The sequence below is a fragment of the Fukomys damarensis genome, unplaced genomic scaffold (assembly GCF_012274545.1).
Source record: "Fukomys damarensis isolate Sample0158 unplaced genomic scaffold, DMR_v1.0_HiC HiC_scaffold_1, whole genome shotgun sequence".
Classification (NCBI taxonomy): Eukaryota; Metazoa; Chordata; class Mammalia; order Rodentia; family Bathyergidae; genus Fukomys; species Fukomys damarensis.
This window is the reverse complement of record NW_022900913.1, coordinates 63,723,335-63,740,345: the sequence shown is the minus strand read 5'-3', so window position 1 is coordinate 63,740,345 and position 17,011 is coordinate 63,723,335. Positions and strand designations below refer to the sequence as shown.

General features: G+C 36.3%; 1 pseudogene; it reads right to left on the bottom strand.

The window, feature by feature from the left end:
* Positions 1-464: 464 nt before the first annotated feature.
* LOC104865817 lies at positions 465-3,304 on the bottom strand (annotated as a pseudogene).
* Positions 3,305-17,011: the final 13,707 nt, after the last annotated feature.

The window sequence follows — 17,011 nt, the reverse complement described above, 5'->3', positions numbered from 1 at the left end:
ACTTCCCCCAAAATTCCTCAAAATGAAAAAAGAATGCTCTTTACTCATTCCTTTCATAGCCCATTGCCAGATCAGAAAGACAGAATTTTCCTCTCCATCCAAATGAGGTTAGAAAGAAACAGGTCGTCTGTCTGGCAAAGTCTTGACACTATACCCGAGTCCGGGGACCCTGGGTACTGTTCTGCTTTATAGGAAGGTCATTTAGTGGAATAACAGTCCATATAATCTGTGATTGATTTCAGTCCATACTGTGCTAAGTAATCAGTAGAAGCTGGAAAGTGAACTTGGTCATGAAAATAAGGACTTTCTAGCTACCAGGAGCCCACAGGTACGATCTGTATGGATCAAAGTTCTTTCTGTTGGAGTTATCTTGACTATAACAGATCTAACAGAGCTGTTGATGCTGACTGAATGATGGGTGACACCTGTTGGTTGGTAGTGGCTAAGAAAGGGTGTGATTTGAATCAGTCTTGCTCTAATGTTGACACAGGTGTAATAAAATGGCTCTGATTTCAGCCATCCTCTTTACAAATCCTCTGGAGATTGCAACACTGCAATAATTTGTTCAAGACCTGGGCAGCTGCCTTCACCACTTTCAGAGAGGATCTGTTGCTTCTGCCTTTGGTTATGTTCACCAACTTCTCTGTGCCTCCAGAGTCAGCCAGGGCTTTGGCATTCTGCCTGGTTTTGCTCATCACCTCATGCAGAGCACTGCAGATGGCCACCTTAGTCTCATCAGACAGTATGGTGGGCCCGGTGGCACCAGGAAACTGGTTGACCAGATCTCGCATGGCATGTTTACCTATGAGCTCCTTGTGCACATCTAGAGCTGTATTCCTCAAGACAGTTGCCACAGAAAAGACAACTCTATCATTATCCATCCTCAGAAGTTCGTAAGGATGGGAAACCCTTTTTCTTTTTGGACAGCTGTCCTGATGTATGCTGCAAAACATTCAGTTGCCAGATTCTGGAGAGATCCCTTGGAGCCTTCCAAGGGTTAGAGCTTTCTGCTAGAAGAGTCAGATATGGTTTTACCAATGACAGATGCCACGACATGTCAACCCCTTTGGGGGACTTCCAAGGTCATGGGATAGGACCAATTCCATCCCATTAATCCTTTTGTGGAGTTCTCTTTTTCTTTTTCTTCTTTTTTCCCCAGCATCTTCACTCAGAGTCTTTGCTGCGAGACTCTTTTCCTAGTAAGTCACCTAGTTTGTGCAGTCCACACAGCCAGTCTTGTGGGACCTCCAGTTACAGCAGATAGGACTGGTTCCTCAACATGCACACTCAGTTCTCCGCCGTCTTGCTGTCATAATTAGATGTTTTCCTGCACATGTGGATCACATAAAGCAGTGAATCCGCCAGCCTCTCACAGGATCGAATTTGTTTCTGGGCTTCTCCCCCTACAGAACTGAGGTTCCTCAGGCAGCCTGTTGTATTACCCAGAACTAGTGAGGTCTGAACTTTAATTTTATGATCATCATCAAAAGAAGAGTTATTCCACTCAGAATGTGAGATAATCACAGTGTCTGTTGAGGTTGAGAGAGCATCTCAAATAATTGTCATCTTTATGGCATTGTGGAGGATAAATTCCAAAGAACTCCTGTAATAGGCTCACTTATTTCTGCATCAACAGATTTTTCTCAACAGTCACAACAAGGCAGGTAACCCATGAACATTCTTCATTGCTATTTTATTTTCATTTGCAGACTTTCCCAAAACATGGTTTCAAAGGGCACCACAAGCATCCTTCTGAACTTCCAAAACTCTGTGGTCCAAAAGATAAACCAGATGCTTGATGTCCCTTGTCTACACACCTCTATCTTCACTTCTTTGTAGCTGAAGCACAGGTGTTGCAGGCAGGCAGCTGCATTTGCTGGGACAGAGGGAAACTGGTGCTGCAGCATGTGAATAACTTCAGGCAACCTGAGATCCCTGTGGTCTTTCTGAATGCTGTCTACCAATGGGGACCTAGGGGTGCCATCATCAGTTGGTGCTGCATGCTGAAGCCTGTTATAATTGCACTCTTGTACTCAGTATAGTATTGGCCTGTAAGGGTCTGTATAGATAGCTATTGTGTTCACAGCATAATTATTTCTTTGGTATGTAAGGGCTCTTCATTGACTGGGCATCCTCTGTAGATGTCCAACACCTACTGAGCCTGTTCAATACAATGTTGTCTGTGATCCTTAGAGCTCCTTGGTTCCATGGTTTGGACTGTGGTACACTGGGCTGTAAAAAGTCCTCCCTTCATATATAGGAGTGATGCTCAAGTCGGGAGACAAAACTGAACGAAGGTCTTGCCCAAGCTGACCTTGCAGACTGGCATAGGAACTCTGTAATCCTGCCTAGCTCTCTGGTCAAGGTGGAACCATCCTTTCATTGACATCAAACTGCTGCTGTCCGAATTGTTACATGTCATGAACAGTCCTTTGCGGGGAAGGCCCCGGGTGCTGTATAATGGCAGTCATCCCTGAGTGTTTGGGAAATGAAGACCCCACCCGGCCTTGAGATGGGAAGTTACTCGAGTCTGTGAATCCGTCAGGGTGAGTGGGGACCCCACACTGGTGGTGGTTTGGTACTGAGGGGTTTGTCCGTTAGGACTGGACGTCTGTCAGGAGGTGACTGACCCAATTTACCACACAGCTGTTGGGGGGCTGCCTGCTGAGCAGGAATATGTGCTGGGGTTCAGAAGTCAGGAGTTGGTCACTGACAGAGAGCCAAATCCACTGCCCAGAGAAGCTCTCAGTGAGGCCTTGAAGGAGACACAGCTGTGCTGAACCAGTTTGTCCTTCAGCTGCAGAACTCCTCACCGAATGGTTAGCAGTTGATCCTATGAAAGAATGCTGCCGTCTGCTATCTGTCGTGCTCACATTCTGGTTGTTGTGGAAACATCCGGCATCCTGATATCCCCTGTCAGAATAAGAATTTACTTGCATTGAACTTCTTGAGTTGCCCAGTGACCCCTCATTTTCATAGAGCGATGTCTGTTCTGGTGAATAGCATTTGGCACATCTGTTGATCTCCAAGGGAATGACTTCTCAGTTGAGCGGGTGCTGGAAATGCTTCGTGATTCTGCTCCAAGCCTATAGCTTTCTAGTTGACTGGCAACCATCTCTCCACTTCTAGTTCTCGGGTGAGCCATTGAAACTGAAGCGCCTGCTCCTTCACGGAAGGTAGAGCAGTGGTGGCTATGGTCTAAGGTACCACGCCTGTGCCAGTGGAGGAAGCTTCCTGATGGGTCTGTGGTTGCCCTCCTCCACCAGTGAGGCTTGTTCAGGAGCTGGCATTCCTCTTTCCAGGTTAGGCATCGCTCCCGGGATCAGGGACATTCGTGCTACCTTGGGGTCGCTACTGCGGCAGCCAAAAAAATTTAAAAAGTGCAGCTGCCCAGCGGCTGCCCCCCCTCCCTCTCCCACTCCCCCTCCCCAGGGGAGATGTTCCCCCCACCCTAGATGGCGGCAGTGGCAAACTTATGCCTCTACCCAGTGCCAAGTGCCCATGCTGCTGTCCCCATGGCTGGCTTTGATGCGGACTCAGCCCCCTCTACTTCTCACAGGCTGCCGCCATCCTGTCCAGAATAAAATTTGGATTATTCACCAAGGAGGGCATTGCATGCATCAGTTGCCAATTTATCCTCGTGCATTATCCATTCTGTCATATCCCCGCTTGAAATGAAAAATATTAGACATTTCTAGTGTTCTTATGATAAGATCCTCAGGAGAACGGGAAGAAAACATAAATGATAAGGCATAGCCTCTGCCATCTTCACCTCTATGGGTGGTCATAATGCTTAAGACGATGATTTATTACAATCACAATACAGGTGATACTGTCAGTAGGAAAACATTTGTCCAGTGTTTCTACACACAAGAGAATATCTTTTCAAACGAGATAGTGTCTCCCTCTGATTTAGAAGTGCATTTGCTTGCTGGTCAGGAGAATAAAAGTCATGTGTTTCCCTGGGGGTGGGGGTGGGGAAGATTGGTCAAGCTTGTTAGGAGTGCCCTTAGAATATTAGGCATTTTCAAAGCCTACTGTATTTAAACTGTGACACAGATTCACCCTGTGTTTAGTGCCCATCTCCAGTGGGCCTTGGAGGGTCAAGGAGAACCACAGCAGACAGGAAGCTCATCTGACATGCTGTGCCCTAAGTAATAAATGTCTCACTCTGCTTGGGCTTGTTGTCTTCTCACTGGTCAGATTTATGGGGCCTGTGGCACATAAGCCTAGCAACTTCAGGAGTTGCAGCTGCCTTGGGTCTATTCTGACAATTGATTCTTTTCACCTAATTACTGAAAGTCTTACCCACAGGGAGGCCTTTTGGTGGCATTTAATAAGACAAAATATCTTCCTACAGTCTCTGATGCTTGTCTTCTGTAAATTGAAGATGACTCTGAAGCATGCTGCAATAGAATCTGTTTCTCTAATGTGGATGAGAGTAATGGGTCCCCAGAGTGGTAGAGGTTGGGAATCGTACATAACCTCAAGAAAGACAAACTTGCAATTGTCTCAATAAGCCACAAGGTACAGGTGCAGTGACTCTTTGACCACAGAGATCTCTACTGCTAAATCTACCTTTGCTCTCTAAACCTGGCCAAGAATTACATGTTTTTTTCCTCTAAGTTTTATAATTTGCTAAAATTTCAGGAAGCACTCGCACCCCCCCAGTATTGTGCAAGTAGGGTTGGCACTCCTTACAGGCTGCACTCTAGGTGCCTGATGTGTGTCACTCAGCTTCAGACCTCGAATGTGACTCTAATGGTGAAGAAGAGGTAACCACATCGCTCAGGCTTCAGGTCTCACATTCTTTTTCTTTCCATGTCACTTTTCTTGGCTTAGAACATTTGGAAAACTTGAGGGCTTTTACCGTACCTCTGTAAGCCAATCCATTTTAAAACTGCTGGGCATATTTTCCAGTGATGACAGGAAATAAGTGACTTCTTCAAAACTCTCCAACAGCAGTTTCTTTTCATTTCTGTGTATGCTAGCAGTTGCTGTCACCTTTTCTAGGATCACATATGCTTTTAAAATGACTATATTCATCCCATTGCCTAAGTGTCACAGTTTTTAGATTTTCCAAAATTTATAACATATTCACTTTAACCTAATCCAATGTCCTAAATAATTGTATATAATGCTTCCATGCATCAAAGATGACTGTGGTTCCATCCCGTATCCCTGCACTGTAGTATTGTCCTAAGGTTGCAGTAAGAAAATAATGCATCCGAATGGCTGGAATTTAATTTTTCACAATACTGGAGGCTAGAAGTTCACAATCAAGGTATCAGCAGAGCCATATTCCATCTGACACTAATAGAGTACTTTCTTTTTTCTCTTCTGGCTTCTAATAACCAGCAATATTTGTCTTTTAGCTGCATAACTCTAGTATCTGCCTCTGTCACCATAAGGCATTCACCTGTGGGTATCTGTCTTCAGATGGTTCTTTTCTCTTCTTATAAAGACACAGCCAACATTGGACTATGACCCATTCTAATGACCTCATCTTGACTGGACTGCATCTGCAAATATCTTATTTTCTACGAACGTGACATTCATAAGTACCAGGGTAAGGATTTCAACAGACCTTTTTATGAGACACAGTTACCTATGTTTTTCAAATCTATGACCAACTTTCTAGCAAGGAAAAGAAACACACTATATAATTTGTATAAAGAGAATTTTACAAATATGTAAAATTTTACAAATATGCCATATTACAGCAACCAAAATTTGTACCTCTAGTAGAGCTTGAATTTGTTAGCAACTCTAGGATTTTAAGGGAAAGAAGTGATTGTAATAACAGAACCTGAGAGAAATGCAGCCATACAGAAATATTACCTTGCCAGTAGGTTTAATCTCTGGGAGAGATATTCGGTCAGCCCAAGTCATTCTTTTCACCTCGTTGCTACTGGAAGTAGCCAAGAGGATGATATTTTGGGGTAGGAGATAGAAGCCATATGTCCTAATTTCTGTTTTCTTCTTGATAAGCTTGGAGCTCACATCCAACCAGCACTAGTTACAACACTGAGAATTTTGTTACATTAAAAATGTACCATTTCTGGGTGGGGGATTTAGCTCAATGGTTCTGCCACCTGCCTCACAAGTGCAAGATCCTTGGTTTGATCCCTGGTACAAACATAAAAATTCTGTTGAGAATATTCTAAAAGAGAAGTACAATGGAATTCTAAAATAATATTTTATTTCCTCCAAATTTTCTAATTTTTTCATGGGCATCAATGTGTTTAACATCTTTGTGTACCGTTTGTTACTTTCATGTTCTTTTTTCCACTTTTTATTTTTATTAGTGCACATTTAAATTCTTTATGGGAGGTGGTATGCTTATAACACATCATAGTTCTTTTTTCATCTCTTTCCCTTCCCTCCTATATCTGTCATGTTTTGGTGACCTTCCTTTGGCAAAGATCTATCTTCATGTTTCTTACTATGTATTTTTACTATGTACTTTTTATTTTATTTTTTATAGGTTCTTAAAATTTAACAAATTCGGGTTCCATTTGTGAAATTATTTTCCATCAAATCATTCTAATTATTTTTGATGTGCTATATATCTGTGCACATATTAGGCATTTAATATACAATTATATTATACATAAAATAAACATTAAAATCTACTTTTCATGAGAAGGTTTTTTTCCTATTTTGCTATCATTAATGATGGATTCTTTGCCTATTTGTCATGTGTTATTTTGAAGTCATATTTGATTAATCTTCATATTTATAAATAGCTCAGACATTAATTGAAGAATTTTCTTGGAGAAGTATTAATTTACTGAAAAATGGAAGAAAAAAGCACCAATAACATGCCCATGCCATCATTTTGTAAGGCTCACAACCAGTTACTGGATTTGCCACTGGAAAGTTTTTATTCATAATTATTCAACTCTATTTTCAATCATGTTAAGCATGAATTCTCTGTCTATTTCCTTTCTATCCCCCTACCTCTCAGCCCAATAATATAACTTTATGTTTTGTGTAATATTTAATTTTTTTGTGACTAAGAGAATTTTCAAAGTCTCTACATTTCCAAATGGACAGAACACCTAGCTTGAAAAAATAATTTCAAAATAAAATATTCAGTGTCCTGCCAAACCTTATTTTGGTCTCTGGGCAGTATAAAGACATTTCCAACATGTAAGTCCTTAGAGTTCTTACCTAATGTTTCTTAATATATATGCCAGTAAAACAAAATTATTTAAATAAAACCAACAATATTACATCTAGGAAAAAACACATTGATCTCTGTGGTTAGTTAAAAGATGGCCTGTAACCAGAAATAGGGTCATAACAGGATTAGAGAACACATTGTTCAGATTGATTCAGGCAGAGACCAGAAAGAAGTACATATTTGTAAATAAAGAGAGTTAATGGAACAAGCAGACTAGACCATGGGAGGAAATCGAGGCATGGAGAAATATTTACACACATATTTGTGTGTGTGCGTGTGTGTGTGTGTGTGTGTGTTGAGGTACCTGGTTACTAAAGGAGAAATGTAGAAGCATATTTGAATTTAGGGATATTCTTCCTCTAGTACACAAAAATCATGGCATTTGACTCCTCAGATAAGGAATTTATATACATACACTTTTTAGATCTTCAGTAAACATATATTACAATTAATAAATAATATTCTTTCTATCTTTGTAAATTTTCCAGTTTACCAAATAAGATTGAAATATTGTTACAGAAAAGGAAGTAAACATCAGCTTTGTAATACAGCACAAAATACAATTAAGGAAAGAAAATAAAACATAAACAAGACTAAACTAATGAATTTATTTGCATGGCAGGATTGATAGATCAAAGCATTTGTTTACACATGCTATGAACAATTGAATTATTGATAAGTAGGAATTAGAAGTATAACACTCCCCTACACAGGGAGGATGGACAATGATATGTTGAAAGTGATCTAAGTATATTAAATTTTGATTATCATATTCGAAAGTTAACCAAATAGATTCATTCATAGGAAAATGGATACATATTGAAGATATACTCCTAAGTGAAATAAATAAGTCACACATGTGTAAATACCGAATAGTTTCCCTGGTGTGAATAATCTGCAATAATACATAAGATCCTAATAATATTACTGACATTTAGAAATGGGAAGAAAGGAGCTAAAGGTGTAGGGAAGGAGGGATGGGTAGGGGAAGGGTAATGAGGAAAAAGAAAAAAATATGAGATCATGAAAAGATGAAAATACAGTGTTTGTAGATGGGGAGGGGAGGAGGGGGTGAAGGGAGCGCAGGGGTAAGGGGAAAAAATGAGAATCAAGACTTGTCATGTAGAGGTACAAGATCCCAACAATGAATGTAACTGTACTGTATCCCTAAAATGTACCAATAAACTCAATTAAAGCTGAAAAAAAAGAAAGTTAACCAAAATATCTGAAATGGATAAGTCAGTGGAACTAACAAAAATACATCATTAGAAGTTTTCTTTCTTTGCATAAACTATTTACCACATACTGAATGAATATTTAAATATATCAAGAACTACTAGAAGAACCTGTATGGAAAACTTTCCTGATATTGATCTTATCAACAATTTTGGTCATGACACAAAAAGCACAGGAAACAATTATAGAAAAAAGACATTTTTTAAAAAACCTGAAAAGCTTCTGCACAGAAAATAAAACCATCACTAGAGTGAAAAGTAACCTACAGAATCAAAGAAAACATTTGTAATTTGAGAATCTGATAAAGGGTTAATAAACAAAACATACAAATCACTAATACAATAAAACTAGCATCAGCAGAAACCTAATTAAAATATATGCAGGACTCAAATATTTCTCAAAAAAGGGATACTAATGGACAATATATACAGGAAAAGTGTTTAACATTACTGATTATCAGAGTAATGCAAATCAAAACCATAGTGAGGTATGACTTCACACTTGTTGGAATGGCTAGGATCAAAATGACAAGATATAATGAGTATTTGTAACAGTGTGAAGAAAAGACACCCTTGTCATCTATTGGCAATGATGATTGGTATGGCAATTACAGAGAGTAATGTGAACATTCCTCAAAATTTTAAAAGAGAACATATAATAATAAAACCTATATCCAAAGCAAATGAAGGCTAGATATCAAATAGTTGTTTCATATTCATTTGAGTATGTTTTGTACAGTAAAAAATCTAAATGTTAGTTGATGGATAAAGGATGAACTTAAAAGATATTTTACTACTTTTGATCTTGGCCAAAAGGCTGAGAAGGAATAAAAGGATATTTTGCTAAGTGAAATAAACCAGGCACAGAAAGACAAATGCTGCATGACATTACTTATATGTCGGGTTGAAAAAAGTAAATATAAAGGCAGTGATTGCAAAGTGTGAAGGATGAGAGAAATAGGAATATTTTGGTCAATGAGTACTGTTTCAGTTATACAACATAAATGAGTTCTGCAGTTCTCATGTATAGTAAAGAGACTGTAGCTAAAAATAATGTACATTTGAAATTTATAAAGAGATTAGATCTTAAGTGATATAATGTACACATAAAAGATAAGGATGTAAAGTGAAGGATACATTGATTCTCTTAGTTGGGATGGTCATTTGACAGTGTGTATTATATTAAAACATTGCATTGAAAATCTTAACTATACAGAATCCTTATTTGTCAACAATAATTCAATAAAGCTTAAAAAGTGCCTCTTACAGTTAGTTACAAATGTTAGAAGTCTGAGTGTCTCCACTGGTTTCTCTGCTCAGGATTTCATAATTCTGGAAAACTCGTTCAGTGGAAGAATTCTTTCCATGATTCTAGATGACCCTGTGCTCCTTCTCAAGCTCCACCAGCCTTAACTCTTTGAGTCTTTCTGCTGCTAACAATCACTAACTTTTCTTTCTCTCTTTCCATTTTGTCTTCTATCTCCATTCCCCTTCACATTTCTCTTTTGCTACCAGTTAAAAAGTGTTCTCTGCTTGTATGTTTAAATTGTTCCTGTTTCCTAGAGTCAGATACGGCATATAACATCAACAACACAGTAGTGACATCTCAGGACAGATACGGGTCCTAGGGATTGGAGAGTTGAAATCCTAGGATCATTCCTGGAAATTCTACTCCACTATTCAATAACAACAACTCCAAACACAAATGACAAAAGATATATATATATAATTTTTTTCAATGGAGAGTATGTTTGGGAATACATACTGGGAGAATATTCTGGGTGTTTAGTTTCCATTTAAAAATGGCAAAAGTTAATTCCACATAAAAATAAATTCCTCAATTACTTTTTTCAAGCATTTATAATTTATTTATGGCTGATATACATTGAAAGATTTATTTTATATTCCAATAAAAATAAAATATATTAGCAAAACATAAAGCAAATATTCCCAATAAGTAAGAGAACTTGAAAGGGCATATTTTACTTTATAAAATCTAAACCCTTTGTAATAACAACCATAAATAAAGGTTTCCAAACAAAGCAGAATAAAGCTTTCAACTTACAAAAATAATTAATAAACACTATATTTTACAATAATAAAAATTTTTAATATATCAAATAGCCTTTCTAGCACAAGGACCCGAATTCAATCCCGGTACCAAATAAATAAATAAAAATTTAAAAAATAAACAAATCAAAATTGCATGTGGCTAATTAGAATAATGACTCAAATGTATAAAAAATGTTTCGCAGTGGGGAGTAGAAATAATCTTGTAGATTAATGAAAGGAGGTTAACCACATTGTTAAACAAGAAAAAGAGAATTAAAAATAAAATATTTTTTGCTTATGTCATTGGCAATTAATTATAAAATGTATACTCTCCACTTTGAGTGGGTTTATTCCCTTCATTTGTACCTTCATGGAATCCTGAATCTTTGCACTTTTAATATTTTTTCTTTTTTATTCAGTTACATTACCTCCTTCAAATTAACTTTTCAATATATTGAAATAAAGGGGTTATGTTTTAAGCATATGTTTTCCATATGGGTATGTTGTTATTTCAGGAAAAAAGTATATTGGAAAGAGAGTTTTTTCTCCTTAATTATCTTGGCCTCCTTGTTAAGAAACAGTAAATTATAAAATTATGCACTTCTTTTTTATTTCTTTCATTGAAATATATTATATTACCATTATGTTGTTTTTTGAGGCATAATAGAAAGCCTTGTTGGACTTTTTTGTATTTAACAATTCTATTAAAAATGTCCTTTAATTTTTCCATAAATAATGGAATAAAATGTTATTGAGTATGAAAAAACTGCTAAAATATTGAATCTGAATATTAAATCTAAAGTTTAGAGTGAGGAAAATGGGTATCTGCATTTTAAAAGCTCTTACTGACATGAAATTTATATTAAAACTTTCAGTTGATATAAATCATCTTTAAAGTGTAAAATCTTTCACACATACATGAATCACATATACATACTTGAGAAAGACATACATGTATCCTCCCCTCCCTCAAATTTATTAACTTCCTCTTTTGCTTCTTTTGTTGGAACTGAACCCAGTGCCTCACTCCTGTTAACCAGAAAGAGGAGCCCGACTCCCCAGCCACGTTTAATTTTATCACTTCCCTCCAGATCCTCACTCTCCACAGGATCCCAAGGCTACAACTGGCCTATTTTTATCCTTATAAGTAAATCTTCTTTTTCTGTAATTTTATTTAAGTGGAAGGTTATGCTATGTGCCTGATTTTTCTCATGACTTTAATTGATGATCCATTTATAATTTTATATTTGCCAATAATTCATTTCTTACTTGTTCAGTGGTGTTTTCTTTCATGGATACACAACACTACTATATGCTAATCTGTTGAAATGTGTCAGTTTGATTTCAGTTTGGAGCTGTGAGGGAATTTGCTCTAAGGATTTGTGCCGAAAGACAAGGCAGAGTGTTGGGAGTGCAGCTCAGTGGTAGAACACCTACCTAGCATGTGCACGGCCCTGGGTTTGATCTTCAGTACTGCAAAAAAGCTTGGGGGGTGTGTGTGTGTGTGTGTGTGTGTGTGTGTGTGTGTGTGTACAGATGCTTCCAGTATTCTTTGTTACTTACCTAATACTGGAATGGCTAGGCTATACAGTTGATAGAAATTTAACTTTTTAAAAAATCTGAAATTCAAAGCGATTATCCTGCTTCACTTTTCTGTCAGTACTGTGTGAGACTTTCTATTCTTTTCTATCCTTGCCAAACTTTTATTTGTTGGGTCTTTTAAATTTTATCCATACATACGTCTGTGGTGGCAGCTCACTATGATTTATTAATTTTGTATTGGTGACTAGTGATGTTGACATATTTTCATGTATTGTCTTGAAATCATTTGGTGAGGTTTTACGTAAATTGATTATTTCTACATTGTATTTTATTTTCTTAAACTTGAATTTTGAGAGTTTCCATAAAATATAATCTAAACCCAACTCATTTTTCAAACATTGAATTTAAATTTATTTTCTTCCCGTTGTCTTTGCTCTGTTGTTTGAAGATTAGACATTTTTAATGTCCATGAAATCTTACTTATTGTTTTCTCCTTGTATGACTGTGAATTGTGTATAATGTTAGAATTTTATTTAGGTCTGTCCCCTCTTTTGACACCATTTATTTTCTGGATATCCAGTTGTTTCAATGCCTTTATGTTGAAAAAAACTCTCCTTTCCCAGAAATGTTTTAAAATATGCATTAAATTCCAATAGTGTGTGAGTCTAGCTCTAAATTCTCTATTCTGTTTCATTGATCTATGTCTCCATCCTTAGATCAGTAACGTGTTTTCTAAAAGCTTTATAGTTAGCTTTGAAATTAGGAGATAAGACCTCCAACTTAATATTTCTTATGAAAAATTATTTTTCCTTTTATGAACTCTTGGCATTTTCATAGAACTTCTCAGATCTGTTTGTCAGTTACTCCAAATTACTTCTAAGACCACTCAAACATCTGTTGATTTTCAGGCCATCTTTAAATTTACACGTAATTCTCTGTGAATGTTAACTGCATCTCAGAGGCTGTAGAACACATACAAGTTTTCTGCCTGGCCAATGTTACCATGAGCACGGGATTCCCAATCTGGATGACTGCTCTGCTTCTCAGGCTGAAGAGATAACCTGATAGGGACTGGGGACTGAGCTCAGTGATGCCACGTCTGTTTTGCAAGCTCAAAGTCCTGAGTTTGATTTCTCCTACCAGGAAAAAAAAAAGGAAAAAAAATCAAAAGAGACAACCTGTTAGCTGCTTATCTTCTTGATGCAGGAGTCTGGGCCTGCATCACTTTTGTATAATGTGTCAGGAGGCATTTGCCACACCTGGCATAACTTCACCATAGACTCCATCAGGTTTTAGAATTCACCCCCATTTCTACTTGAAATTTTCATGCACTCTGTTCTGTGAGTATCTTCTGCAACATTTTACCATATCTCTCTCTTTTACAAGATACCAATAATTTGAACAAGTGGAAATGCTCACTTTTTACTTCAGTTGATTTGGAATTCATTTATTTTTATTTTCCTTACAGTTCTAGAGTTGAGAATGGAGAAAAGAAGCTGCATTAGAACATCTTAGTCTAATTTACTTATGTAGTCTTGCTTTTTGGCACATTTACTGGAACGTAAGCACAGAAGTGATTACTTTTGTCATTGATTTTTCTATAAATTTGATATTATTGCTTCTTTGTTCTGTTTGTACTTTGTTGTTTGGCTTGTTCTTTTTCATTTACCAATTAGCAGTAAGTCTCAAAGAACTTCCCATGTAAGTGTATTCAAGTCTATGTTCTAACTACTAAGAATGTACAAATAGTACTATTTACTTAGCAATGCTATATTGATGAAACTTCATATAACTTCTGATTTTTTAGATATTATAAGTACTTTTGTAATTTTCAGACAATGTTGTACATATCGGTGTCCATATACATATTACCTATTAAAGAATTCAAACTGCTTGGTCAGAGGTTCTTAAATGTATTCTATTCTATTCTATTCTTTTTTTTGTACCAGGGATCGAACTCCGGTCCTTGTGCTTATGAGGCAGGCAGCAGAATCACTGAGTTAAATCCCTGTCCTTTAACTATATTTTAAAAAGATCTTGAAAGACAAAGATAAAATACATACAGCATTCTGATTATAAAATAGACAACAATATTGTATTGAACACTTGAAATTTTCCAAGAGATTTTAATATTCTCACTAAAATCATAATTTTATTAGATGCTAGATGTACTGTTAATTTCATCATATATAAAATCAAAATGATTTTTCTCTATATCATAAAAACTATTCTTCAAATTTATTAATTTTTTAAATTTTCATAAACTGTCATTAATAAGAGGATACTGTGTAAATTTAATGACTGAAACCAACTTAGTTCTCAAATTGGACAGTGATATAGACAAAAATCCATTATTTGAAAAACATCAAAGATTAGTCGGTACTAACATCAGTATTAATTTCTTGTTTGTTATTATGTAAGATATGAACATTAATGTTTGTACTAGGTTATACTCTCACCAACCATGTAGAAGTGCTCCTTTCTCCATTCATTCTCACTAGTATTTGCTAGGATTTGTTTTCTGGAAGATAGCCCTTTCTCCTGGAAAAAAAACATGAATGTTGGTGTTGCTTTCATTTGCATTTCTCTACTGGCCAAAAATTTTGAACATTTTCTCTTGTACAGAGTATGCCAAAAAATGTATACACACTTCAGCCTTTTGCCATATTAATAAATGTCTGGAAGCTAATGGCCATGACTGAGCATCTCCTGTAATTTTGGAGGCCAGAGGTAACTTGCATTCATCTCATGATGTCTCAATCAATTTAGTATTAAAATATTTGTATTTTAAAATTATTTATTTATTTATATTTTTTGGTACTAGAGATTGAACTTGGGAACTTGTACTTGCAAGGCAGGTACCAGAACCACTGTACTAAATCCCCAGCTAAAATATTTTTGGAAGTTTTTCTTTTCCTAATATATACATTTTTGGTGGCATCTATCTATCTATTTATCAACTTGCCATTTGTACTTCTGAGAAATGTTTATTTATTTCAGCTGCACATTTTTATGAGTCTCTTATTTGGAGGGTTCTATTTTTTTTTTTGCATTTTGAAATATATTCCACATATTAGACCTATGCCCAAAGAATAGTTGCCAACATTTTTTTGCCCATTCTATCAGTTGTCTCTTCACAATGTTAGTTGTTTCTCTGATGGACAAAAAGCTAGGTATCTTTTGGGAAGAAGTGGGGAAGCAGACGGTGGCACCACTGAGCTAAATCCCCAGCCCAAGAGTTAGGGTTCTGAAGATACCATATTACAGTGACACATGCAACTCCATTTTGTTTGTTTCTTTTCTTTTCTTTTCTTTTTGGTACCTGGGATTGAACTTGGGTCCTTGTGCTTGCAAGGCAGGCCACCAAACCACTGAGCTACATCCCCAGCAGCAACTCCATGTTTATAGAAGCACAATTCATAATAAAATCTTGGAAGCAGCTTACATGTTCATCAACAGGTGAAAAGATAAAGAAAATGTGGTATTTATATACAATGGAATACTATTTTACAATACAAAGAAAAAATTGAGTTAATTTTAGGAAAAGGATGCACTTTGAGATCATAGTGGTAAAGAAAATGAATCAAACACAAAAGCTTAATATTGTGAAATTTGTCTTATAGGAGAAAGTAAATTACAAACCAAAGTAAAAGATAAGAGGAAATGTGAAGACCGATTTATTGCAAAAAATAATGGGACCAGGAGTTGGATGGAGGAAGGTGAAAGAAGGGTAAGGGGAAAAAAGAAAAAGAAAATATTTGAACATTAGAGGAAATTGTACGTATATCTGAGAAATCTTTGTACTATCTAAATGATAAATCTAAAATTATTTAAAAATTTCAAGTTTGTACAAAGGAAAATACATTAAGGGAAATTTTACATAATGGAAAACACTATTATTTCTGTAAGTGGAACTTTTTTTCTCATTTGGGGAAGAATGCAGACAAGGATACATATGCAATTACAAATATATCTCAAAACCAACACAGCAAAAGTAAAAAATATGGAAATATAAAAGAAATAAAGATAGTATACATAGGGAATTCAGCATCAGAATGTAAAAGTAAAAATAAAGAGAAAGAAGTACATTTACAAAATAACCTTTAAGAAGCAAAATTCATATAAATGTCTACTTTTAGGGATAGAGATATAGTTTAGGTAGAGTTCTTGCGTACCATACACAAGTCTTTGGGTTCAATCCACAGTACGATACACATATCCACAAATAAAATAATTTATCTTTAAAGGACCATATAATAATTGTCTCAAATTAATAAAAGATAGCTTGCATCTAAAAATATCAGACACATACATAACATGTTTTTTTCTGTACTGGAGATTAAATGAAGGCTCTTCACACTGAGCCACATTCCCAGTTTTTTTTTTTTTAAATTTAGTTTCAGATAGGATCTTGCTAAGTTGCCATATTGCTGAGGTTGATCCTTCTGTCTCACCATCCCCAAGTGCTGGGATTACAGACATGTGCTGCCATGTCTGTCTGTAAATTTGGTATACTTTGGGAAAAAATTAAGAGAGTGAAGAAACAAACCACCATCAAGCTTTTTTTTTTTTTCCATTTAGTTTACTGATAGTTTTTAAGTATACAATACAGTTACATTTATCATTGGGCTCTTGTACCTGTACATGACAGATCTTGGTTATCATTTGTCCCCATACCCCTTGCCTCCCTTCACCCTCTCTGCCCTCCCCTATTTACAAAGACTTTGTTTCCATTTTTTTCCTTTTCTCATATTTTTCACCTTATTTCCTTTCCCTTACCCTTCCCACTTACCCTCCACCTTTAGCCCTTTTCTTCCTATTTTGCATTGTCAGTTATACAATTTGGATCTTATTTGCACTTTTAGTTTTTCACACCAGAAAAACTATTCTGTATTTACATAAGGCAATAATAGGGTGCTTGAGATATTACCAAGAAGTCCGGACCATGCAACAATGCACCCCAATGCCTTCCTGACATGCACTCCTAATTCCT